Consider the following 27267-nt stretch of genomic DNA (forward strand, 5'->3'; position numbering starts at 1 on the left):
CACAGAAACGAAGACCCAACACAGCCATAAATAAATAAATAAATAAATAAATAAATAAAATTTAAAAAAAAAAAAAAACAGGATGCCCAGTTAAGGTGGAATTTCTGATTGGCTGCTGAAGGCCCCCAGCTGCCCCTTTGGCTGAACAGAGCTGCCTCACCTGGGAAATTAAGGCTCCGCCATCCCCTCTCCCTGAAATGGGAGCAGCCTGTGGCTCTGACTGACTGGCAGGGGGCACAAAAGACCAGCCCCCCTTTCTCAAGGAGGGACCCCTCAGTGCAGTTCATGCTGGAGAGCTGCCCTGAGGGCCCAGGCTGCAGCCAGGCTCCAGCTGAGACCCCATCCTGCATCTTCTTTCCTCTGCTCCCTCCCTCTGTCCCCTCTGGAGAACTGTTTCTTAATTTCCCAAGAATCCTTGTCTCAAGCCCTGTCTTAGGTGGGAAATAAATCTAAGACAGCTATCCATGAATGTGGATGTTTCCCCCTTCCTATAAATAAAAAACTGTGAAGATTTATAAAAATAAGCAGGATTTTTTTCTGAAGAAAATGCAATGATGCTTAAGAGAACATATTCAGATACTAATATTCAGCTTTTGCTGTGCGAAAAACTAGAATACTCATGAACAGAAAGATCATAATATTTGTCAGATTATTAAAATTCTCTACGAAATGACGGTTCATCACAGAAGCAAGATGCTCTTCTTCCCCCAAAAGGCACTGTCACTTTTCCCAAGAGAAGGATGGTGGCTCAGTATTTTCTTTGTTATCTTCTTGGAATTTACTTTTGGTGAAGATAGATGTGTTGGATGTGTATTATCCTTCGAATGTAGCACGAAAGAATTGGGACTGGAAAAGAAACACAAGCAGGGTCCATTTGTGGTTTTATCTTTCACATTTAAACTTTAATTCAATTGAAATTCCTTTTAGTTAACAAGTTCTAGCTATATTTATTGATCCTTTCCATGTTGATCTGAATGCTACTGTTATAATCTGTTTATATATGGGCCCATTTCTGGTCTACGCTGTTCTGTAAATCTTTCTGCCTAGTTCTTTGCTGTTAGTACACTTTTAAATTACTGTGGCTTTAGAACATGTTTTAGTATATGGGAAAATGAGTCTTCCTTCTTTTCTTTTGTCTTTTTTAAAACTATTGGCTGTCGTATATTCATTCTATCAAATAAGTCTAAAATTCATTTTTATAGGTTTCAAAATATTTCCTTGAAATTTCTATTGAAATTATATTGAATTTATAGATGATTTTGCAGAGACTTGGCTTTTATTTTTGCCATAAAATCTCTCTAATTAGTAGCATCTTCTCTTAGTAGTCTCAGGAAAGTTTTTTTAAACCAGTCCTGCAGATTTCTTGCTAAATGTCACCTAGGCATTTTTGTTTTTGTTTTTGTTTTGTTTTTTGCTATTATGAGTAAGATCTTTTCCTCATTATATTTCAAATGGCTTTTCAGAGAAGAAAAAGGAAGAAAAAAACAGAATCTATAAGCCCACCACCTAGTGTGACCACCGTTATTATTCTGGTGTAACGTTCTCCATGCTAAACACACACACACACACACACACACACACACACACACACTCGTGCGCGCACATAAAGAGGTTCATATGTTTTTTTCCTCTGACCATTCCTGAATTCTTAGAATAAAACCTACTTGATCATGGTGTATTAATCTCGATAATATAAGCTTGATTAAATTTGCTAATACTTAATGTAGAATTTCATGCATTTCTGTTGTAGTTGAGGATTGTTCAATCATTTTCTCTTTTTCAGTGCTATCTTTGTAAGATTTTATATCAGAGCTCAACTATGTTGATCAAATAATTGTAAAGCTTCCCATTTTAAAAATTTTGGAATAATTCGAATAGGCAGAGAGAGAAGTCTTTCCTTAAAGCCTTGAAATAATTAGCCAATTAAAGCCTTGCAGGTCAATACTACATGTGTATTTCTATAAAAATTAGAAATAAGATGCTAGTGCCTCACTTTTTCCAAAGATTTAGAGCAGAGAAAAGTAAGAGAGGGTCTCAAAATTTCGAGAGGTGAAAGAAAACTAGAACTTGATTGAACCCCAGTCTGGAAAGAAACAGAACCAGCAAAGTTTTGGAGTTTGACTGACTGGGGTCCTGGTGCCACCAGAGGGTAACACAGGGCCTACCTCTGTGAGTTTCCTTTTTTAATCTGTAAAATGGGAATAATCTTACTAACCTAAAAATAAGTGATAACAGCCTGAAAAAGCTGTTTTGTGGGAATCTTTGGGAGGCTCTGGACACAGCAGAACATGTGGGATGCCTGGCTGCAGAGAGCAGTGCAGTTTGGGAAGACATTTCTCCCCTTTTTGCTTGGACTGCTGCCCTGCCTTGGCACCTGGACAGTCTGCAGTTTAGAGAGCCGGGGGCATGTGGGGCAATGTCCACAATAGCTCCCACTCCCAGGGCAGCCCTGAGCTCCCTCACGGGAGAAGTAGAGTGAGGCAGAAGGCCTTGGGAGACTGGGCTGACGATTTGATTCTTAAGCACACGGGGGCATCTCAGGGTACTCCTGGAAATACCTTGCAGGAAAGTTGTGGGAAGATGTGGAGGGCCAAAGGTCTTTGGCAGCAGCAGAACAAGAAAAGGAAATTTCAGTTAATGTTGTAAAAGGGATCTTGTTTAGACCCACAGGCTGCTGAGCCCTGAGGAATGTCCAGATTAAGCAAACATCGTTTTGAGTGGTGCGGACGTGTCAAGCTACACTGAGAGCGAAAGCGAAGAAGATAATTTTGGGGGTGGGTGGTGGTAGGCAAAGCCACGTGGGAGAAGCCTGCCTCAGCCTTGAACTTGCTCTTCAGGCCCCAGGAAGGCAGCTTCTAGTCACACCACCCAGAGGCTCCCCACCCAGCTGCTGTCCATCCTTCACCCCATCTGTGCAAAAGAGGCAAAGGACCAAGACACAAACTGGCTGTGGGAAGTTTTTCAAGAGAGCAAGTTCCCGGGTCAGAAACCACACAGCATAGAGCCACCTGGAAGGGATGCTCCCGCCCAGGCCACGTGCATCAGAGCCCCCAGCTCCACCCCCATCACAGGTCCCAGCTTCCATCATGGGCAGCCCCCAGTCCATGGGGGGAGGTGTGGGCTGTCCAGTGAATCTGGATTCAGAAGACAAGAAAGCATATGGCCCATTTTGGACAATAGATGGCTCTTAAGGCCCTTTCTCATCTTAATGTTTATTTAGTCAATAATTTGCACAACAGTTTAACATGCTAACATTTGGAACTCTTATTCATATAGAACACTAAGCCATGCCAAACTCTACATTGCAAAAGCTGTCAAGTTAAGGTAGATTAAAAAGAAACCAACAAGCACTGAAGGGCTCTGATATCTAAAAGATCCTTCAACAACTATATTTACTCTTTGCCAACTTTTTCTGTAAAGGGCCAGGTAGTAAATATTTTAGGCTTTCGGGGCCTGTAGCCACTATTCAACTCGGTCCTTGTGTTTCGAAAGCAGTCATGGGCGGTAAATAAATGAACAACCATGGCCGTGTTCCAGTAAAACTGTATTTATGGATAATAAAATTTGAATTTCATGTAATGTTCACATGTCATGAAATATTATTCTTCTTGTGTTTCTTTTCAATCGTTTGAAAATGTAAAAGCAGTTTTAGGTTGCAGGCCTTAGGACACCAGGTGGCAGACCGTAATTGGCCGACCCTGCCTTTACCCACAAGAAAGACTCACTTGCTTTATGAACCCGGATACAGTCCTTTGGTAGAGCCAACCCCACCCAGAGAAATAAACGAAACAGCAGGAGGAGCTTTGTGTGGGTTTGGTAAAGCATCGTCCACAGCAGGTTGCCCAGAAAACCCTCTGAATTTTGAATTAACTGGGCCTTCTACACAAACGCTCTGAGGGAGTGGCTTTCACAGAAATGATGTACAAAAAAAAAGACCAAATTCCTAAATAAAACCACTTTTGCAGTTAAAGGATCAAAAGAAAAAAATTCAACAATCAAGCTATCTTTTGTACTGATAAACAATGTTTATCAGCAAGCTAACGGCTAAACAAATTTCTTCCCCTGTGAGCAAGATGTTGAAACTATCACCTAATACATTATCCTGAGGTTAAAAAAAAATGGTTGCAAATGAAGCATGTATTTGCCAAGAGTTCTAGAATGGCCAACATAACTTTTGGTATAGGAAATATCTTGCAAATATTAAAAGAAAGTGAATAAAATTTTCTTTATTCCAGCCTTCTCAAACCTCCAGATTCATCTTTTGCTTCTGTACTTTCTAAGCAACATTCTCAAATCACTGAATAGCACAGGCAACTCTCTATTGAAAAACAACAAACAAAAATAAAAACAGAAAGCTCCCAGTGCTTTCATGTGAGTGTAAGACAGCCTCAGAAGATATGAAAAATCTCTCCGTGCTCTTAAAAGTTCCATGCAATTTTCTGGCTTGTCGTTTTCAGCCACTGAAGGTGTGTGCAAGCCAGACTCTGTAAATGACTGAAATGATTGTATAATGTTTTTCCACAGACATTTTTGGAAGCAGCCCTTTGTAGAGGAGACATGAAAGCAGGGTTCAGGGCACAGGCTTTGGAGGATGCAGCCCTGGGCTCAAAATGCTGTTCTGATGCTTACCCCTGTGTGACCTGGGACAAATTACTCTGAACCATTAGGAAAATGGGACTGATAATAGTGATTTTTCACCATTATTGTGAACCAAAATGAGATACCGTGTGCAGAGCATTTAGTACAACGTCTGACACATATTAAGGGTTAGAAAAAGGGCAGCTTGTATTATTTCAACTATTAGATTTACTGTGTGTGTGTGTTAGAATATATTCCAGGAAGAATCACTGAAACATGTTTCTCGTGGCCCTTACATATGGATCAGACACGTTCTGGGAAATAAGACTATCAGATAGACTTTGAAATTATGTCTCCGTCCATCAGGTTTCTGCAGAGGAATCAAAACTTGAGTGAACAGATACTGCAGCCTGTGAAATCACAGAGAGAGGCTGAGCATTTCAAGTACATCCATGGCTGTCAAAGCACAGCGTCCGCAAAAACAGCAGGGCCGCTTAGCACGGAAACACGCCCACTCACACGCAGGCTTTAGAGCAGTTGGATGTACATTTTAGGGTGTATACTTGCTTAAAGCAGCACAAAATAGAAATTCTTGAAAGAGTCTAGAGGAAAAAAAAAAAAAAAAGATGCATGAATACATGCAAACTATCCATATGGAAGTGTTGTCTTCCAGAAGAAAAGCATGCCGGTGAAATGAAGACCCTGACGTACAATAGTAAGACTCCACACAGTGGGAAGGTGAAAGAGTCAGATGAATTGAGGCATTAAAGTTTCCATAAGTCAAAAAACAAAACAAAACAGCGAACTTGGTGCAAATCTCTTCTGAGTTTAACTATAAAACCTTTAACTATAAAACCTTCTGAAGAGTCTAAAGCCACTTTCTTCAGCAATTCCTGTGTCTGTTTCCGTCTGTTGCTAGTAGACCTGACTTACAAAAATGACCCAGGTAAAATGAGCTGATTTGGTTCCTCTAAAGCTGCTTCCGTTATAAGGACACAGCAAAGTAAGGAGAAAACTAGCGCTGCTGAAAATACGGGCAGCGTCTTGTTGAGAGCTCTTGCCACTGCAAACCTCTTGGAAGATGCAGGGAGTGACACCATCACTGCCTCCTCAGCATAGCAGAGCAGGTTAAGCACCACATACAGGATCCTTGCAATTGCTACAAAATTCAGAGTTTTTCCAGTTTCTCAGGCCAGGAATATGGCTCGTTAGGGGTTCTGTCAAACACAGTTTTTTGTTTGTTTGTTTTTTTAATTTATTTTATTTATTTATGGCTGTGTTGGGTCTTCGTTTCTGTGTGAGGGCTTTCTCCAGTTGCGGCGAGCGGGGGCCACTCTTCATCGCGGTGCGCGGGCCTCTCACTATCGTGGCCTCTCTTGTTGCGGAGCACAGGCTCCAGACGTGCAGGCTCAGTAATTGTGGCTCACGGGCCCAGTTGCTCCGCGGCACGTGGGATCTTCCTGGACCAGGGCTCGAACCCGTGTCCGCTGCATTGGCAGGCAGACTCTCAACCACTGCGCCACCAGGGAAGCCCCAAACACAGTTTTATGGCAACCTAGTGGCCAGGCTTTGCGAACTCTGGCTTTTGGGTCTCCATACTTCTTATGGAATCCTATTGATCCATTTCTTCCAACATGCAAAAACCATTGGCCTCTATTAAGAAAAACCCCAAAACAGCAAACCAAGAAATTAAAGATCACGTGAAAGTGTGAGGTTGGTCTTTTGAATTTTCAGAAGGCAGTGAAAGGGTTAAAACGTTAGCACCAGAGGAGGCTGAGACACACTTCCCAAGACCAAAGATGCTTTGGACCAGCTTCAGCTCCTGGCTCCTTTGCTGGAAAAGGATGCTTGATGCTGTAATGGCTTTAAGCTTAGAAAATGTCACTTTCTGTGTTAATGTTTCTGGTTTCTTCGGTTTTTGCCTGCTTTTCATAAACTGGTCAAAAAAAAAGATATCTAGTGCTTTAAAAATTTTCATAGTTTGTACCTCCTTTTATAGAATATGATAAAACCTTGGGAAATAAATTCAATCCGCAACATTATAATTATTTTTAAGTCACCTTCTTTTCTGATGTAGAGTAAAAATCATTGTGAATTTTTATGACCAAAAAAAGTTACAACAAATGCCTTTTTGTGCTGTTAAAGCTAAAAAGCACATGTAATAAATAGATTTCAAATTGTTCCCCCAAATTTCCATTTTTAAGCAGGAATGTTTTGGACAAAAAATTTTAATATTAAATATTTTTAAATATTAAAAAATTAATATTTAAAAATATTTTAAATATTAAAAAATAATATTTAAAATATTTTTAAATATTAAAAAATTAATATTTAAAATATTTTAAATATTAAAAAATAATATTTAAAATATTTTTAAATTTAAAAAATAATATTTAAAATATTTTTAAATATTAAAAAATTAATATTTAAAAATATTTTAAATATTAAAAAATAATATTTAAAATATTTTTAAATTTAAAAAATAATATTTAAAATATTTTTAAATATTAAAAAATTAATATTTAAAAATATTTTAAAATATTTAAAAATTTCCCATGGTTTCAAAATAACTAGAAATATTTATTCTTTTCTTCATTATTAGTTTAACAGAAAACTTTGCTCCCCCAAATTGGGGAAGAGTATGCCGTGCTGATTTGGGTCATTCTTTTGGAGTTTTATAAATGCCGGGTCCACCCATGTCCATGGACTAAACCCCATGAAGGCAGGGCCTCCTGGGGGCTGAGCGACCACAGCTCTCCCGGCCAGGCGGGCGCTGGCGCCCCAACAGGCTTCACGCGGCCTGTTTATACTGCAGCTCTGGATTCACTTGGAAACAGCCCGATCATCAAACCAGGCAAAAAGGGAGCTGGAGCAGAAATAACAGGGGAAGAGGTGACCGCTTCTCCTTTCCTTCAGCTCCAAACACATTAAAAAAAAAAAGAATTGACTTTCATTTGAGTCTTAAAGAGAGGTTTAAAAATGTTTTGTTTTTGTACAACCAAGGCTCAAACGACTCACTTTCAAAGCACAAACTTCTGTGTTTAAAAAAAAAAAGAAATGGATGACAATCAATTGTTAAAAAGTCATTTTAGTAAAATACCCATGTGTTTCAGAGGATCAGTGTTCCTCGGTGGTTATACTTTCAGGTTCAAACCTTTGCAGAAGAAAAACCCTCCAAAATTCACCATCACTGAGTGAGTTTTAAAACAATGATTTGAATGAAAGCAACGAATACATAACCGAACGACAAGATTTAGGAGGTCTTAAAAAAACAGGCCAAGTACTTCATACGCGATTCCATGGTTGGTGACTGATCTCTGGAAGGAGATGAATCATTCCCAGTCATCACGTGTTTGACAGCACTGGAGTGAGTCGCTTTGTTTTAAAGCTGGTGTGTGCGGGTCTGGACAAGGCCTTCATTTCTTATAAAGGGAGCATGTTATTGTCATATGTTTGATCCAAATCCGCTATTTTTAACAGCCCCTTTATCTTGTCCCCTTTCTAGTCAAGCTTGTCTAGTTTTCTAGGACACGAAACTGCAGCGTGTCACTGTGGTTCCTGCAGACCCTTTAATGAAAGCACCAGACTGGCGCTCTGATGCGTGTGATCTCGAGGAAGCCGCTCAGGACGGCTGAGCCTCCAGTTCTTCATGTTAGAATTCATCCACTCATTCCTTTAAAATTCAGGGAATGGCCACTAGATGTTGGGTGTCAGACACACAAGGACAAATAAGATACAGTCTTACTATTATTAACCTCGTGAGTTACGCTGTGGTGCAGAGATGCACATGTTCATGTCATGCGTGCCCTGAGCTCTTGGAAGTGTCCCTACACCAAGTGAGGGTGGGAGGTGGGTGATCGGTTCTCCTTGGGGACGAGAGGAGCAGGGGATATCAGAGACAGAGGAGAGTGAATGTTTGGGAAAGTCCTTGGCTAATAGTAATAGCAAACAATCACGTAGCACTTACTACACGCATGTCCCGGGCCCGGGCGTTGCAGGCACTTTTCATCTCTCTCCGCACACCTCTTTGCTGGTTACTATTATTATCTCTAAACTGAAGAGGAAACGGAGGCCCACAGAGATTAGCAACTTGCCCAAGGTCATGCAATCAGCATGACAACTTCAAGATTCTCCTCCAGGCAATGAACCCCAGAGTCTGCCTTTAAACGCTAACCCTCGCTGTCTTCCCCTTTCTCGGCTTTGGTGCTGCAAACACAGAGTGGGTCTCTCTCCCCCATGGTGGCAGCTGCATCCACAGGTGCGACAGTGTCCCGGGAGGGGGTGAGGGCTTGATGGGGGACAGGTTATGCCACAGCACAGCCGGCCTAGGAGAGTCAGGTTTTACCCAGAAGGGGTTACTCAAAACTAAAAGTAAAACTAAAACAATTATGTAAATTCAGTTCCTCATTTTGGTTTGTCTCTTCCAGATCTTCTTTCTTTTCTCACTTAGTTCAAACTGACTGAAAAAGACATGAGTGATTTTTTTTTCTTCCTTTAAAACACGAGATTAAAAGAACACTGGGTCACATGATAGAGGCACATGGACTCATTCTTGGGAGAGTTAAAATAAACAGGCAACAAACTTTCAACTATTGTTTAAATTCAGTCCAAAGGGATTTTCTAATCTAAAGAAGTCCATTGTTCTTTTTTTCCAGGGTCAGGACAATGTCCTACTTAGTACGCAGGAAGGTTTTCTGGGAGGGAATTTAAAAAAGCGATATGCAAATATCCCGGGGAGATTAATAGGAAGACACAGCTTGGAGACACACGCAATGAAATACTATGACAGATAATATATTTTAGTTTGATTTTTCAACATTACATAAACGTTCTTAATTAATATTAAAACAACAATTAATGAGAAATAGCCTTGCTGGTTTGATAAATGGAGTAGCGTCTTTTTCAAGGACATTTTTTTTCTTTTTTGGTCCGATTCCAAATGTAATATAGTTTATTGTGGAAGGTTTGGAAATGAATGATAAGTACCCAAAGAAATGGAAATCACTAAGGTCTTGAGGCTTCCTCAGAGCCCCACCATGAACTTTGTGGAGGTCTGTCCTGCCAGGCTAGCTGGCCCTGTATCATGGTCTCACTTCTCTCTTTCTCTTTATACATACATGTACACATAATAAGTGGGCAAAACTGTTTGCTATTGTCATAACTAGAATTATTTCTTACATTATTATTTTACAAAATTGGAATATTTTGTACATCCAAATTTTGTGTATTCTGATGTACATAAAATATATAATTTTTGTATCCAGTGGAACTGACAGCATTAAAGAAATATTAAAATAACCACCTAAGTTGTATTAATCAGGGGTTTTTGCAGTGCAAGAACCAGAAGTCCTGACTGATTTAATTGAGGTCTAGGGAAAATTTCACACTTTTGCATGGCTGGATCCAAGGGTTTAAACAACACCGTTATCACTTTCTCTCTCTCTTCCTCTCATTTTTCAGAGCAGCTTATTTCTGTTTTTTGTTTGTATGTCAGGTTTACTCTCTTCCTGATTCATACTTTTCTTTAAATTGCTGGCAAGTCTTGAGTTGACATTCCTACCATTCACGATTCCTAGACGGAAAGGGTAGTCTTTCCTTCTGAAGCCAAGAGGTGGCACAGAGGACTCTCCACTTAGGTCACATGTACATCCTGAACCAATCACTGGGTCCTGGGGGTATGGTTGCGTGTTGGCCTGGGATCTCTTTCCCTCCTGCGGGCAGGTCCAGGTGGGCCTGCTGGGGGGCTTGAAATGAGCATGGTGATTTCACCCCTGTACAGGCCCACAGGATGGGGGAGGAGCTTGCCAAAAGAACCTCCAAAACGAGGGTTGCAGACAAAAGCTTCAGCAACAAGAGTTGTCTTTTATTTATTTATTTATTTTTAATATTGATTCAGTTTAGAATTAAGCCTCAGATGTATGTCTTTTAGGATAAAAAAAGTATCTATAAAGTGGAGGAAACATACCATGATTTTTTTATAGTTTTGATTAATTTTTAACTGGACTATGACTAATGAGCTCATAGAATATTATATATACACTTGATAGCACACGGAGTATTTTAAGCCAAATTGATTAATCTTTGAGATAAACTATACTTTAAGATTATATACTTTTCTTTCACTGTGCATTCCAATTGGATATTCAATATCAAACAGCATCCTTGCGAAGTCAAAACAAGAATCCCCTCCCCTCATTCTTTTTCGACATATACAGTCTGTTCTACAAACCATGTGAAATAAATACTGTTAACCATTCTTTGTAATAAACACAACTGTCACTATTAGAGGACCATCCCAATGGGAGATGGTTTTAAATACACACAGAAGATCTAGGAAGCAACAATAGTGGGAAAAAAAAGAGTTATTTTGAAAACTCATTAACCAGCTGCTGTGGAGTGTTCAGTTGACTGATTTTATTATTTTTTTTAAACAAGCTTTTTGGGATCAGTATAATCAAATATCTGATTTTTTGAGTTCTTGCTGTATATGATCACCTAGATCTAAAGCTATTTCTTAGTAGTGTTACCTGATTTGTGCACAGATACATGCAGTCCTGAAAGAATTATTGTGATTTAACTTCTTCTCGGAACTCATTTAGGCACTGAGGGGTAAGGCCTGAATTACTCCACAGGTACGCGGGTTAGATTTTACTCTTTTTGATCTGTTAGATGCTTTCCAAGAAATTCCTTCATAAGCCCTCACAGTCAGCACTAGCCACAGAATTGGATGTTTGGTTGTCTTTATCATCTGTGTTTTTTTCTGGACTCTTTTCCTCCATGTGTAGGGTTCCTTCCTCTAGATTCTTTTTTTCTAACAATTGTTCTATCTTCTTGATGGTCGCAGGCTCCTGCAATATGAAGCCGTGATTTGGTGTGTTATGTAACATGGTATGAAATCCAGGATCCAGGGGAGAAAGAGGCAGAGGATTCGTGCCAGGGCAGCCGCCAAGCGTGGCCTCCATCTGTGCTCTTTTGTCTCCACTCTGGGGCTTCTCAACCTGTCCCAGTGTTTCCGTCAGCCTCGACTTTCAATAGCTTCACTGACACGTGAATACACTTTGGCTTTTTGCCGTCTGTACCTTCCTTCTCACTCTCCAGCCCAAACCCCTAAGAAGCATGTTGCTGAATAGCTACTTCTCATATCAACCCACTTAGGAGACCCGTTTTTTTCATTGTTGTTGTTGCTTTTGAGCGCGCAGCTTGGGGGAGCTTAGTTCCCTGCCCAGGGATTGAACATGAATCCTCAGCAGGGAGAGCGTGGAGTCCTAACCACTGGACTGCCAGGGAATTCCCAGAAGACCCATTTCTTTACCATCAAGAGTTGACCTTGTCCCAGTTTGTCGGAGGAATAGATAATAAGTTTTTCTAAGTTGTTTGGGGGATTCCTGACTGATTAGTGACTGATTCTGTTTCTGTTGCCTTAGATACTGTTCAGCCTTTTCCAGGGTAATGTTCAGTGAGTCCTGTTTCTACACCAAGAAGATCCTGATTCTGAAACCCATCCAGTTTTGTTAGAATGCTAACCCTCAGCTGATTCATTTGTTGCAAGGTAGGCCCCAGGCAAGCCACAGAGAGAGATGGAATTGTTTGTAGCTAAATGGAGCAAATAGATAGTAACTCATGGTTGCTGATGACCAGACAATTTCACGTTATCTGTTTCAGAAAAGAAGAGGCACAGTGGAAGCTTTGCCTGTGGATGAATGAAATTTGGCCATTTTAGTTGTGTAGCAATTAGAGGACTTTGATTTGAGCACCTGTGACACAGCTATTAAGTGGAGGAAAAACTGCTTCTGGTTCTGTGTCCTGCCACTGCAGGGATTCTGACATTTACACTTTGGCTAAACCTATGGTTACTGCTTTTTCCTTTAACTCTGTCTCCTTTTAAAATGTGAGCAAGTTGGAGTCGCTATCTATGAATAATCTTTTTAGAGTCAAGTATGGATATAGAAGCCCAATGTTACTTAAGGGCACATGAAACATTGACTACTCAGAGAAATAACTGGTCAAATATAAGAAGAGAGAGGTGGTTTGTCTTGTTGAAGTTAATAGGAAATACTTTCTGGACCATTCCTAATGAGAGCAGTAGAAATGCATATTGAAAACCTTCCCTTTCCTCCTGTATCGCTTGTCTGTTGCTGGGTAATAAGCCAGTCCCAAGATTAATGGTGTCTATCAACAGTAATCATTTTATAATCAATCACCGTTTCTGAGGGTCAGGGATTCAGGAAGCCTCCTCGAGGATGACCTGCCTCTGGGTCTACTGAGTGGTCCCGTCAGCCAGTAGCTGGGGATGAAACAGTAGGAGACTGGAGAGAGGGGCTTGTGCAGGCATATACCTCTCTCTCTCTCCATGTAGTGTCGGGGCCTCCTGTGGGGTCTTTCTACGCAGGCCAGCTTGGGCTTCCTCATAGAATGGCATCCTCTCCGTGGTAGAACTTCCTAGCAGAGACTTAGGGCTTCAATGTGAATGTTCCAGAGAACCAGGTAAAAACCACCTTGCTTTTATGGCACAGTCTCAGAAGTCCTGTAGCACCATTACTGCCAAACTCGTTGGTCAGCCGGTCACTAAGTTTGGGCCGGGTTCAAAGGGAGGGCATACAGACTGCTACCTCTCAATGGCAGGAATGTCAAACCATTTGCAGACATATTTTCAAAGCAGCACACCTCTCTAAGACAATGTTAATATATTCTTTGGTTTGAATCTAAACACATGGTTTTTTTTTTAATGATCCTAATTGAACAATTGGTTTAAAGAGTTTAAAAGTACATGTATATTGCAAAGCTCCACTGTAGATCAGTATATTCCATAAGATATCATGAACAGTATGGCGCCTTTGTGTACATCCAGTTGGCCCAATTCATGCCGAGCATTCTGTGGATAGTGAATAAAGAGTTACGGAGCGAATGGATGAATATATAATGCATTAGTTCACATATCTGTCATCAATCAAAAAAACTCTTAAGCCAAATAGATTAGAAGCCAACAGAATGAATAATAACTTGGCATCCCGGGTGAGGAAATATGTTTCTAAATTATAATTAGTATAGCATTTGTTTTTCTTTGTTTTATTTGTACATATAATTTCGTTAAAAGGTAGTTACATATATTCACAGAACTGCCTGATGGGGTGAAGGAAGGCAGAGGAAGAGAACATTTTCTGAAGAGCTTTGAGAGGCTCCAGGGCAAGTGTTTGAAATGTACAGGCTGCAGGGCCCCGCTCCCTGACTTCACTGCTGATGGAAGGATCATTGGGATTCTCTCAGAAGCCTGGAAGCTAGTTGCCATGGGCTGCTTGGTGATCACCCTGGGCCTCTTCCTTTCTCTGCAAAATTGATGCCAGGGCAGAGGCCTAAGACGTTTCCAAAATTCCAGATGCATCAAATCATAATAATTTCACTATTCATAAGGTTAGAAGGAGTTCTGGCTCAGGGCTTGTTTCAGGCCTGAATGTTCTGAACCCGTTTCTACTTCTAGGTTAGCCCTGGGTGTGCCCACCTGCATACCTGGGGATTGTTCTACACAAGGGTCATGCGCCTAATCCCCAGGCAGGGGTCCCCACAATGACTACTCCCCACTCTATGTCCCCCTCCGATGGCCCAATGTTTTTCTCTGGGGAGGTAATTTCCATCTGTGTCTCTGCGCTGAGGTATTATCACAGCAACAGTGCGCACATACCATTTGACACCAGAGCTTTTTGACCTGAGTATGTTTGCATTTTAGGAGGTTCCCTCTGGTAGCAGAAGGGAGAGTGATTCAAGACGGGAGGAGACGGCTGCAATAGTCCAGGTGTCAGGTGACGCGGGCATGGCTTAGGGCAGTCGTTATGCAGCTGAGAAATAGTGAACATAGCTGAGGAGTCTGCAGAAGCGAAGTAAATGGTATGAATTGCTTGGGTTTGAGAAAATAAACGCTTACTGTATGAGCCAAAAAACCCCACAAAAACCCAATTTGCAGCCATGTTGGGCTGCAAATATATTGGGTTTGAGCTTTTCCAACTGGATAGATGACAATGTGGCTATGGAAGGGAATAGGGAAGAAGGGGCTTTGGCCGGGGTGGGGGGACAGTCAAGGAAGGAAGGAAATGTTGCTCTTGGTTAGGATGTCAGAAATGTGAGCCCCAAGCCTTTACTATCGGCAGAGAAGAGATAGGGGTTAGCCAAGCGCTTTTTCTTAGTGCCCAGAACAACCCTACCTGCGGGCCTGCGCAGATGGTTCTTTTACTACCCACAGAGCAAGATTTAAGTGAGTGCTTTTTAAAATCCAGACTCTTTTTCTTTTTCAATAAAGATCTGAATCAAGAGAATGATGGGGAAGAGAACCAAGGTGAGGCAGGAGCTCCAGGAAGTGATTTCTCAGCGTGGACCAGACTTGTTCTCAGCCCGGAGAAGTATGAGTAAATGTGACCTGGTGTTTTTGAAAACTGCGTGAACCTCAGCACCAGGGGACTTCCTGAAGGCGGCCCTTCCCCTGAAGCTCCACTTGGGCATGTGAAGGGGCACTTTGGTAGCCACAGTGACTGGGTGGGGTCATGGATGCCAAACGATCTTCTGTATCCAGACACTCACACGGAAAGAACTGTGCCCCATATGGTCACCTTATGATTGATAAAGGAGGCAAGAATATACAATGGAGAAAAGACAGCCTCTTCAATAAGTGGTGCTGGGAAAACTGGACAGCTACGTGTAAAAGAATGAAATTAGAACACTCCCTACCACCATACACAAAAATAAACTCAAAATGGATTAAAGACCTAAATGTAAGGCCAGACACTATCAAATTCTTAGAGGAAAACATAGGCAGAACACTCTATGACATAAATCACAGCAAGATCCTTTTTGACCCACCTCCTAGAGACATGGAAATAAAAACCAAAATAAACAAATTGGACCTAATGAAACTTAAAAGCTTTTGCACAGCAAAGGAAACCATAAACAAGACAAAATGACAACCCTCAGAATGGGAGAAAATATTTGCAAACGAAGCAACTGACAAAGGATTAATCTCCAAAATTTACAAGCAGCTCATGCAACTCAATATCAAAAAAACAAACAACCCAATCCAAAAATGGGCAGAAGACCTAAATAGACATTTCTCCAAAGAAAATATACAGATTGCCAACAAACACATGAAAGGATGCTCAACATCACTAATCATTAGAGAAATGCAAATCAAAACTACAATGAGGTATCACCTCACACCGGTCAGAATGGCCATCATCAAAAAATCTACAAACAATAAATGCTGGAGAGGGTGTGGACAAAAGGGAACCCTCTTGCACTGTTGGTGGGAATGTAAATTGATATAGCCACTATGGAGAAGAGTATGGAGGTTCCTTAAAAAACTAAAAATAGAACTACCATACGACCCAGCAATCCCACTACTGGGCATATACCCTGAGGAAACCATAATTCAAAAAGAGTCATGTACCACAATGGTCATTGCAGGTCTATTTACAATAGCCAGGACATGGAAGCAATCTAAGTGTCCATCAACAGATGAATGGATAAAGAAGATGTGGCATGTATATACAGTGGAATATTATTCAGCCATAAAAAGAAACGAAATTGAGTTATTTGTAGTGAGGTGGATGGACCTAGAGTCTGTCATACAGAGTGAAGTAAGTCAGAAAGAGAAAGAGAAAAACAAATACTGTATGCTAACACATATATATGGAATCTAAAAAAAAAAAAAAAAAGGTTCTGAAGAACCTAGGGGCAGGGCAGGAATAAAGACGCAGACCTAATAGAGAATGGACTTGAGGACACGGGGAGGGGGAAGGGTAAGCTGGGACGAAGTGAGAGAGTGGCATGGGCATATATACACTACCAAATGTAAAATAGATAACTAGTGGGAAGCAGCCGCATAGCACAGGGAGATCAGTTCACTGCTTTGTGACCACCTAGAGGGGTGGGATAGGGAGGGTGGGAGGGAGATGCAAGAGGGAGGAGATATGGGGATATATGTATATGTATAGCTGATTCACTTTGTTATAAAGCAGAAACTAACCCACCATTGTAAAGCAATTATACTCCAATAAAGATGTTAAAAAAAAAAAAAAAAGAAAGAACTGTGCTTGCTGCTGAATCCCGGTAGGCACCCGCATTGGGCAGGGGTCAGGCTAGAGCTTCTAAAGTGCTCTCGTCCTTATGACCTTGTGATTCTTTCACTCGTGGGGAGATTGCGTGTGTCCTTCTTTGCAGTAAGTGAAACCACGATGTGAGAAACCAGCCCTATATTGGCCCAGTCTTCTGGCCTGGGAGCCCTTTGGGAGGGATCTGGGGAGCTGGGCTGGGATCGGCTGCTGGTGGTGATGAAAAGTGACACTTCACTCTGGCCAGGCCCAGAAAGGTGTTCCCGGAAAGCTCTGGAAGCTGGAGATGCACTGGCTGAGGGCGACTCAGTCGTGTGAGGGGGGCTGAGGCTGGTGGGACGGGGCTGGCTTTTGGCGCAGGTGGATCCCTGCCCCCAAGAAGCAGTTGCCCTAATTTTCACAAAAGAGAAGAGAGAACCCTTGTCGGTGTCCTTCCTTCCATCAGAGACACTGCAGCTTGTAGCACCTGCCCTCCTGTGCGGCAAAGCCCAGCCTACTTGTCAGTTTTTCTCACGGGATCGACCTGTCAGTGGGCGTACTTAGTAGTGAGACTCCCAGGGCTGATCCAGGGCTGTTACCCCCAGGCTAGCAGCTGCTCAGCCAGCTGGACGCCTCCGATGCCCTGGGAGCGGGGCGGGGTTCGCTCCTGTGATGGGGCCTCCAGTGTCCCTGCTGGGACTCAATGCCTGACTCCCATGATGCTGAAGGGGGTGGCTTAGGGTGCACGCAGCATGTCATTAGTGCAACGTGACGCAGGGCATGTGGTTTCATCTACCAGGGGGGTTGCATGATCCTGCTGCTGCCATTTAGCCAAGCATGAGATGCAGCTTTTGTGGGGTGGGCCTCACACAGCACAGTCTTCCCGTACAGAAAGGCCTGAGCAGCGTGGCTCTTTTTATGGAAATCAGTGAGATTCTGAATTGGAAGAGTGATAACTGCCAACATCCAAGTCCTGCGAGAACCAGCGTCCTTCTACTGCACCGTGGGGGGGGGCGGTCTCGTGTCAGCCTGGAGGTTAGAGCTTTTATGCATGTGACATCAACTGAGGGCCAGGTGCTGTGCTTGGTCCCGGAGACACCAAGAGACATCGCCCTCGAAGACCTAGTAGCCTATGGGGAAGGCAGACCGGAAAGCAAACAATTTCAGTGGAGTTAATTACATGCCAGAGAGACAGATGTAAAAAGATACAGAGGTGGAATGGAGAGGAATCACATCAGTTCTGCACAGGAGGCAGCGCTAAGGAAACCTCCCCAGCAGATGTGAGTGCTGAGTGAGTAGAGATCAGCCATGTGGACAAAGGGGCACGAAGTCCAGGAAGAAGACACGGCACGTGCAGAGGCGTGACAGCACAGAACAGCATGTTTCTTGATGTTGCAAGTTGTTCTTTGTGACTGGTGATCAGGGCGGCGGGGGGCAGCAGGATGTAGACAGTCAGGCAGGGGCCAGGTCACGGGGAACTTTCCTGTGATTCTAAGGAACCTGATGTCAGGCTCCTTTCACCCGGCAATGAATGAAGCAACATCTTGGAGGGCTCTGGGTCCAGGAGTCACGGAGTGACTCTGCTGAGGCGTTTGGAGGTTACTCCGGCAAAATATGTTGGAAGCATTGGAAGGGGCAAGACTGGAGTTTGCCAGCCCAGGTTTAGGAGGCCTTTGTGATGGAGAGTCCTAGGGATGAACGCGGGGATGAAGGCACTGGCCAGGGGGATAGTTGAAGGGCGCTGTTGGGAGTCAAGGGTGGACACCACAGGCTCTCAGGGCCAGCTGCAGAATGTGAGGGAGAGAAGGGGAGAATGATGTCTCGAGGTCTGAACTGGGTGACCAGGTGCATCGTGGTGCTAACAAGCCGGGAAAGGTGTCTAGAAGTTGCTTGTTTCTGGTTGAGGTGGTTGAGTGTGTGGGGCGGGGAGAAGAAGTAGAGATAATGAGTTCAGTGGAGCTTAGCTTTGGACACAGTGCCCGTGAGGTGTTTATGGAATGTTCAGGAGGAGCGTCCAGCGGGCAGCTGGGTACATAGTGGAGCCACACGTCATTAGCATATGTAGTGTATGCAAATCCAACTGCACACAGCACATAGATACAGAGATAGGGAGGTCCAGGGAGAGGAAACACTAGTTTAAAAAGCGTTTGTGCCACTCTGCTCACGAGCAAACGCCCAGTGGGGAGCAGCAAGTGCGGGCACTAACCGTCCGTTTTCTCAGTGGACCGTGTGTGCCAGGGGCCTTTCAGAGTGTGAGGGTCGGCCTGATGGTGATTCTGGGGCAGGGGTTTAATGGTTTTAGGAATTCACTGGCAGTCCAGTGGTTAAGACTCCACGCTCTCACTGCCAAGGGCCCGGGGTCAAGCCAGGGTCAGGGAACTAAGATTCCACAAGCTGCGTGGCTAAAAATGTTTTTTTTTTTTTTTTTAACATCTTTATTGGAGTGTAATTGCTTTACAATGGTGTGTTAGTTTCTGCTTTATAACAAAGTGAATCAGTTATACATATACATATGTTCCCATATCTCTTCCCTCTTGCATCTCCCTCCCTCCCACCCTCCCCATCCCACCCCTCTAGGTGGTCACAAAGCACCGAGCTGATCTCCCTGTGCTATGCGGCTGCTTCCCACTAGCTATCTATTTTACATTTGGTAGTGTATATATGTCCGTGACAGTCTCTCACCCTGTCACATCTCACCCCTCCCCCTCCCCATATCCTCAAGTCCATTCTCTAGTAGGTCTGTGTCTTTATTCCCGTCTTGCCACTAGGTTCTTCATGACCTTTTTTTTTTTTTCCTTAGATTCCATATATATGTGTTAGCATACAGTATTTGTTTTTCTCTTTCTGACTTACTTCACTCTGTATGACAGACTCTAACTCCATCCACCTCATTACAAATACCTCCATTTCATTTCTTTTTATGGCTGAGTAATATTCCATTGTATATATGTGCCACATCTTCTTTATCCATTCATCCGATGATGGACACTTAGGTTACTTCCATGTCCTGGCTATTGTAAATAGAGCTACAATGAACATTTTGGTACATGACTCTTTTTTTTTTTTTTTAAATTTTTTTTTTTTTTTAATTTTACTTATTTATTTATAGCTGTGTTGGGTCTTCGTTTCTGTGCAAGGGCTTTCTCTAGTTGTGGCAAGCGGGGGCCACTCTTCATCGCGGTGCGCGGGCCCCTCACCATCGAGGCCTCTTTTGTTGCGGAGCACAGGCTCCAGATGCGCAGGCTCAGTAGTTGTGGCTCACGGGCCTAGTTGGTCCGCGGTATGTGGGATCTTCCCAGACCAGGGCTCGAACCCGTGTCCCCTGCATTGGCAGGCGGATTCTCAACCACTGCGCCACCAGGGAAGCCCACATGACTCTTTTTGAATTATGGTTTTCTCAGGGTATATGCCCAGTAGTGGGATTGCTGGGTCATATGGTAGTTCTATTTTTAGTTTTTTAAGGAACCTCCATACTCTTCTCCATAGTGGCTGTATCAATTTACATTCCCACCAACAGTGCAAGAGGGTTCCCTTTTCTCCACACCCTCTCCAGCATTTATTGTTTGTAGATTTTTTGATGATGGCCATTCTGACCGGTGTGAGATGATACCTCATTGTAGTTTTGATTTGCATTTCTCTAATGATTAATGATGTTGAGCATTCTTTCATGTGTCTGTTGGCAATCTGTATATCTTCTTTGGAGAAATGTCTATTTAGGTATTCTGCCCATTTTTGGATTGGGTTGTTTGTTTTTTTGTTATTGAGCTGCATGAGCTGCTTGTAAATCTTGGAGATTAATCCTTTGTCAGTTGCTTCATTTGCAAATATTTTCTCCCATTCTGAGGGTTGTCTTTTAGTCTTGTTTATGGTTTCCTTTGCTGTGCAAAAGCTTTTAAGTTTCATTAGGTCCCATTTGTTTATTTGTGTTTTTATTTCCATTTCTCTAGGGGCTGGGTCAAAAAGGATCTTGCTGTGATTTATGTCATAGAGTGTTCTGCCTATGTTTTCCTCTAAGAGTTTGATAGTGTCTGGCCTTACATTTAGGTCTTTAATCCATTTTGAGTTTATTTTTGTGTATGGTGTCAGGGAGTGTTCTAATTTCATACTTTTACATGTACCTGTCCAATTTTCCCAGCACCACTTATTGAAGAGGCTGTCTTTTCTCCACTGTATATGCTTGCCTCCTTTATCGAAGATAAGGTGACCATATGCGCTTGGGTTTATCTCTGGGCTTTCGATCCTGTTCCATTGATCTATATTTCTGTTTTTGTGCCAGTACCAAACTGTCTTGATTACTGTAGCTTTGTAATATAGTCTGAAGTCAGGGAGCCTGATTCCTCCAGCTCCATTTTTCGTTCTCAAGATTGCTTTGGCTATTCGGGGTCTTTTGTGTCTCCATACAAATTGTGAATTTTTTTTTCTAGTTCTGTGAAAAATGCCAGTGGTAGTTTGATAGGGATTGCATTGAATCTGTATATTGCTTTGGGTAGTAGAGTCATTTTCACAATGTTGATTCTTCCAATCCAAGAACATGGTATATCTCTCCATCTATTTGTATCATCTTTAATTTCTTTCATCAGTGTCCTATAATTTTCTGCAGACAGGTCTTTTGTCTCCTTAGGGAGGTTTATTCCTAGATATTTTATTCTTTTTGTTGCAATGGTAAACGGGAGTGTTTTCTTAATTTCACTTTCAGATATTTCATCATTAGTATATAGGAATGCAAGCGATTTCTGTGCATTAATTTTGTATCCTGCTACTTTACCAGATTCATTGATTAGCTCTAGTAGTTTTCTGGTAGCATCTTTAGGATTCTCTATGTATAGTATCATGTCATCTGCAAACAGTGACAGCTTTACTTCTTCTTTTCCGATTTGGATTCCTTTTATTTCTTTTTCTTCTCTGATTGCTGTGGCTAACACTTCCAAAACTATGTTGAATAATAGTGGTGAGAGTGGGCAACCTTGTCTTGTTCCTGATCTTAGTGGAAATGGTTTCAGTTTTTCACCATTGAGGACAATGTTGGCTGTGGGTTTGTCATATATGGCCTTTATTATGTTGAGGAAAGTTCCCTCTATGCCTACTTTCTGCAGGGCTTTTATCATAAATGGGTGTTGAATTTTGTCGAAAGCTTTCTCTGCATCTATTGAGATGATCATATGGTTTTTCTCCTTCAATTTGTTAATATGATGTATCACGTTGATTGATTTGCGTATATTGAAGAATCCTTGCATTCCTGGAATAAACCCCACTTGATCATGGTGTATGATCCTTTTAATGTGCTGTTGGATTCTGTTTGCTAGTATTTTGTTGAGGATTTTTGCATCTATGTTCATCAGTGATATTGGCCGGTAGTTTTCTTTCTTTGTGACATCTTTGTCTGGTTTTGGTATCAGGGTGCTGGTGGCCTCGTAGAATGAGTTTGGGAGTGTTCCTCCCTCTGCAATATTTTGGAAGAGTTTGAGAAGGATAGATGTTAGCTCTTCTCTAAATGTTTGATAGAATTCGCCTGTGAAGCCATCTGGTCCTGGGCTTTTGTTTGTTGGAAGATTTTTAATCACAGTTTCAATTTCAGTGCTTGTGATTGGTCTGTTCATATTATCTATTTCTTCCTGGTTCAGGTTCGGCAGGTTGTGCATTTCTAAGAATCTGTCCATTTCTTCCAGGTTGTCCATTTTATTGGCATAGAGTTGTTTGTAGTAATCTCTCATGATCGTTTGTATTTCTGCAGTGTCAGTGGTTACTTCTCCTTTTTCATTTCTAATTCTATTGATTTGAGTCTTCTCCCTTTTTCTCTTGATAAGTCTGGCTAATGGTTTATCAATTTTGTTTATCTTCTCGAAGAACCAGCTTTTAGTTTCATTGATTTTTGCTATTGTTTCCTTCATTTCTTTTTCATTTATTTCTGTTCTGATCTTTATGATTTCTTTCCTTCTGCTAGCTTTGGTGTTTTTTTGCTCTTCTTTCTCTAATTGCTTTAGGTGCAAGGTTAGGTTGTTTATTCGAGATGTTTCCTGTTTCTTGACGTAGGCTTGTATTGCTATAAACTTCCCTCTTAGAACTGCTTTTGCTGCATCCCATAGGTTTTAGGTCGTCGTGTCTCCATTATCATTTGTTTCTAGGTATTTTTTGATTTCCCCTTTGATTTCTTCAGTGATCACTTCGTTATCAAGTAGTGTATTGTGTAGCCTCCATGTGAATGTATTTTCTACAGATCTTTTCCTGTAATTGATATCTAGTGTCATAGCATTGTGGTTGGAAAAGATACTTGATACGATTTCAATCTTCTTAAATTTACCAAGGCTTGATTTGTGACCGAAGATATGATCTATCCTGGAGAATGTTCCATGAGCACTTGAGAAAAATGTGTATTCTGTTGTTTTTGGGTGGAATGTCCTATAAATATCAATTAAGTCCATCTTGTTTAATGTATCATTTAAAGCTTGTGTTTCCTTATTTATTTTCATTTTGGATGATCTGTCCATTGGTGAAAGTGGGGTGTTAACGTCCCCTACTATGATTGTGTTACTGTCGATTTCCCCTTTTATGGCTGTTAGTATTTGCCTTATGTATTGAGGTGCTCCTATGTTGGGTGCATAAATATTTACAATTGTTATACCTTCCTCTTGGATCGATCCCTTGATCATTATGTAGTGTCCTTCTTTGTCTCTTGTAATAGTCTTTCTTTTAAAGTCTATTTTGTCTGATATGAGAATTGCTACTCCAGCTTTCTTTTGATTTCCATTTGCATGGAATATCTTTCTGCATCCCCTCACTTTCAGTCTGTATGTGTCTCTAGGTCTGAAGTGGGTCTCTTGTAGACAGCATATATATGGGTCTTGTTTTTGTATCCATTCAGCCAGCCTGTGTCTTTTGGTGGGAGCACTTAATCCATTTACATTTAAGGTAATTATCGATATGTATGTTCCTATTCCCATTTTCTTAAATATTTTGGGTTTGTTATTGTAGGTGTTTTCCTTCTCTTGTGTTTCTTGCCTAGAGAAGTTCCTTTGGCATTTGTTGTAAAGCTGGTTTGGTGGTGCTGAACTCTCTCAGCTTTTGCTTGTCTGTAAAGGTTTTAATTTCTCCATCAAATCTGAATGAGATCCTTGCTGGGTAGAGTAACGTTGGTTGTAGGTTTTTCTCCTTCATCACTTTAAGTATATCCTGCCACTCCCTTCTGGCTTGCAGAGTTTCTGCTGAAAGGTCAGATGTTAACCTTATGGGGATTCCCTTGTGTGTTATTTGTTGTTTTTCCCTTGCTGCTTTTAATATGTTTTCTTTATATTTAATTTTTGATAGTTTGATTAATATGTGTCTTGGCGTGTTTCTCCTTGGATTTATCCTGTATGGGACTCTCTGTGCTTCCAGGACTTGATTAACTATTTCCTTTCCCATATTAGGGAAGTTTTCAACTGTAATCTCTTCAAATATTTTCTCAGTCCCTTTCTTTTTCTCTTCTTCTTCTGGGACCCCTATAATTCGAATGTTGGTGCGTTTAATGTTGTCCCAGAGGTCTCTGAGACTGTCCTCAGTTCTTTTCATTCTTTTTTCTTTATTCTGCTCTGCAGTAGTTATTTCCACTATTTTATCTTTCAGGTCACTTATCCTTTCTTCTGCCTCAGTTATTCTGCTATTGATCCCATCTAGAGTATTTTTAATTTCATTTATTGTGTTTTTCATCGTTACTTGGTTCCTCTTTAGTTCTTCTACGTCCTTGTTAAATGTTTCTTGCATTTTGTCTATTCTATTTCCAAGATTTTGGATCATCTTTACTATCATTATTCTGAATTCTTTTTCAGGTAGACTGCCTATTTTCTCTTCATTTGTTAGGTCTGGTGTGTTTTGACCCTGCTCCTTCATCTGCTTTGTGTTTTTTTGTCTTCTCATTTTGCTTATCTTACTGTGTTTGGGGTCTCCTTTTCACAGGCTGCAGATTCGTAGTTCCCGTTGTTTTTGTTATCTGTCCCCAGTGGCTAAGTTTGGTTCAGTGGGTTGTGTAGGCTTCCTGGTGGAGGGAACTAGTGCCTGTGTTCTGGTGGATGAGGTTGGATCTTGTCTTTCTGGTGGGCACGTCCACGTCTGGTGGTGTGTTTTGGGGTGTCTGTGGCCTTATTATGATTTTAGGCAGCCTCTCTGCTAATGGATGGGGCTGTGTTCCTGTCTTGCTAGTTGTTTGGCATAGGGTGTCCAGCACTGTAGCTTGCTGGTCGTTGAGTGAAGCTGGGTCTTGATGTTGAGATGGAGATCTCTGAGAGATTTTCGCCGTTTGGTATTACGTGGAGCTGGGTGGTCTCTTGTGGACCAGTGTCCTGAAGTTGGCTCTCCCACCTCAGAGGCACAGCCCTGATGCCTGGCTGGAGCACCAAGAGCCTTTCATCCACACGGCTCAGAATAAAAGGGAGAAAAAAATAGAAAGAAAGAAAGAAAGAGGATAAAATAAAATAAAATAAAGCTATTATAATAAAAAATAAGAAAAAATTATTAAGAAAAAATTTATTAAGAAAAAAATTTTTTAATTTTTTGAAATAACAAATATGAAAACACTTATTAAATTTTTTTTTAATTTCTAAAAATAGAAAATAAGGAAAAAATTATTAAGAAAACATTTATTAGGAAAAAAAAATTCTTTAAGTAAAAAAAAAAACAAAAAAAAACGGACGGACCTAACCCTAGGACTAATGGTGAAAGCAAAGCTATACAGACAAAATCTCACCCAGGAGCATATACATACACACTCACAAAAAAAGGAAAAGTGGAAAAATTAATATATCCTGCTCCCAAAGTCCACCTCCTGAATTTGGGATGATTCGTTGTCTATTCAGGTATTCAACAGATGCAGGCACATCAAGTTGTTTGTGGAGTTTTAATCCGCTGCTTCTGAGGCTGCTGGGAGAGATTTCCCTTTCTCTTCTTTGTTCGCACAGCTCCCGGGGTTCAGCTTTGGATTTGGACCCGCCTCTGAGTGTAGGTCGCCCGAGGGCGTCTGTTCCCCGCCCAGACAGGATGGGGTTAAAGGAGCAGCTGCTTCGCGGGCTCTGGCTCACTCAGGCGGGGGGGAGGGAGCGGTGCGGAGGAGGCGGGGCGAGCCTGCGGCGTCAGAGGCGTCGTGACGTTGCACGAGCCCGAGGCGCGCCGTGCGCTCTCCCGGGGAAGTTGTCCCTGGCTCACGGGACGCTGGCCGTGGCGGGCTGCACAGGCTCCCGGGAGGGGCGGTGTGGAGAGTGACCTGGGCTCGCACACAGGCTTCTTGGTGGCGGCAGCAGCAGCCTTAGCGTCTCCTGCCCATCTCTGGGGTCCGTGCTGACAGCCACGGCTCGTGCCCGTCTCTGGAGCTCGTTTAGGCGGCGCTCTGAATCCCCTCTCCTCGCGCACCAGGAAACAAGGAGGTAAGACAAAGTCTCTTGCCTCTTCGGCAGCTGCAGACCTTTTCCCGGACTCCCTCCCGGCTAGCTGTGGCGCACTAGCCCCTTCAGGCTGTGTTCACGCCGCCAACCCCAGTCCTCTCCCTGCGATCCGACCGAAGCCCGAGCCTCAGCTCCCAGCCCCGCCCGCCCCGGCGGGGGAGCAGACAAGCCTCTTGGGCTGGTGAGCGCTGCTCGGCGCCGAGCCTCTGTGCGGGAATCTCTCCGCTTTGCCCTCCGCACCCCTGTGGCTGCGCTCTCCTCCGTGGCTCCGAAGCTTCCCCCCCGCCACCCGCAGTCTCCACCCGCGAAGGGGCTTCCTAGTGCATGGAAACCTTTCCTCCTTCACGGCTCCCTCCCACTGGTGCAGGTCCCGTCCCTATTCTTTCGTCTCTGTTATTTCTTTTTTCTTTTGCCCTACCCAAGTACGTGGGGAGTTTCTTGCCTTTTGGGAGGTCTGACGTCTTCTGCCAGCGTTCAGTGGGTGTTCTGTAGGAGCAGTTCCACGTGTAGATGTATTTCTAATGTATCTGTGGGAAGGAAGGTGATCTCCGTGTCTTACCCTTCCGCCATCTTGCCCAGACCGCCCTAAAAATGTTTTTTAGAAAGAATATTTCATGACATGTGAAAATTATATGAAATTCAAATTTCAGTGTTTATAAATAAACTTTTAGGGGATGGCATCAACACTTTTTTTTGTTGGTGAGTTATCTATGGCCGCTTTAGCGATATATTAGCAAAGTTAAGAAAGAGACAGTTTTGCTCCCAAAGACAAAGATTTTTACTATTTTGCTTTTTACAGATAAAGTGTGCTGATCCCTGCTCTAGGGCCTAAACACACATTGCTTTAGTAACATACCACTAAGCACAAGCCAAACTCAGTATGCATTTGTACACATATGTTACTGTACATGCATGTATAGAAAAATCCTTGTATGTTTTGTGAATGATTTAAGGAATTTTCAAGGGTATTTTCCATTAGATGCAATTTTCGCCACATATGCTGGCTTCAAAACATCTTTGCCATGTAAAGTATCTGGGATGGAGATATCTATTTGAGAATCAATAGACTAAAATCTGTATTAGTTTCCTATCGCTACCATAACTAATTGCCACAAACTTCATGGCTTAAAATAATACAAATTTATGCGCTTCCAGTTCTGGAGGTCAGAATTCCAAAATAGGTCTCACTAGGCTAAAATCAAGGTGTTGTC

General features: G+C 42.2%; 1 protein-coding gene and 1 long non-coding RNA gene across 2 annotated transcripts in view; both read left to right on the top strand.

Moving 5' to 3' along the window:
* Positions 1 to 27267, top strand: part of LOC309646914 (uncharacterized protein) — a 172964-nt gene that overhangs the window by 129948 nt on the left and 15749 nt on the right. The gene's annotated exons all lie outside the window — the stretch shown is intronic.
* LOC309646941 lies at positions 10473 to 16656 on the top strand. Its single transcript, XR_014255680.1, has 2 exons — positions 10473 to 12127; positions 14867 to 16656. It is a non-coding gene; the product is annotated as an uncharacterized lncRNA (long non-coding RNA).

Source organism: Balaenoptera physalus (assembly GCF_965194825.1).
Source record: "Balaenoptera physalus genome assembly, chromosome: 17".
NCBI classification, from domain to species: Eukaryota; Metazoa; Chordata; class Mammalia; order Artiodactyla; family Balaenopteridae; genus Balaenoptera; species Balaenoptera physalus.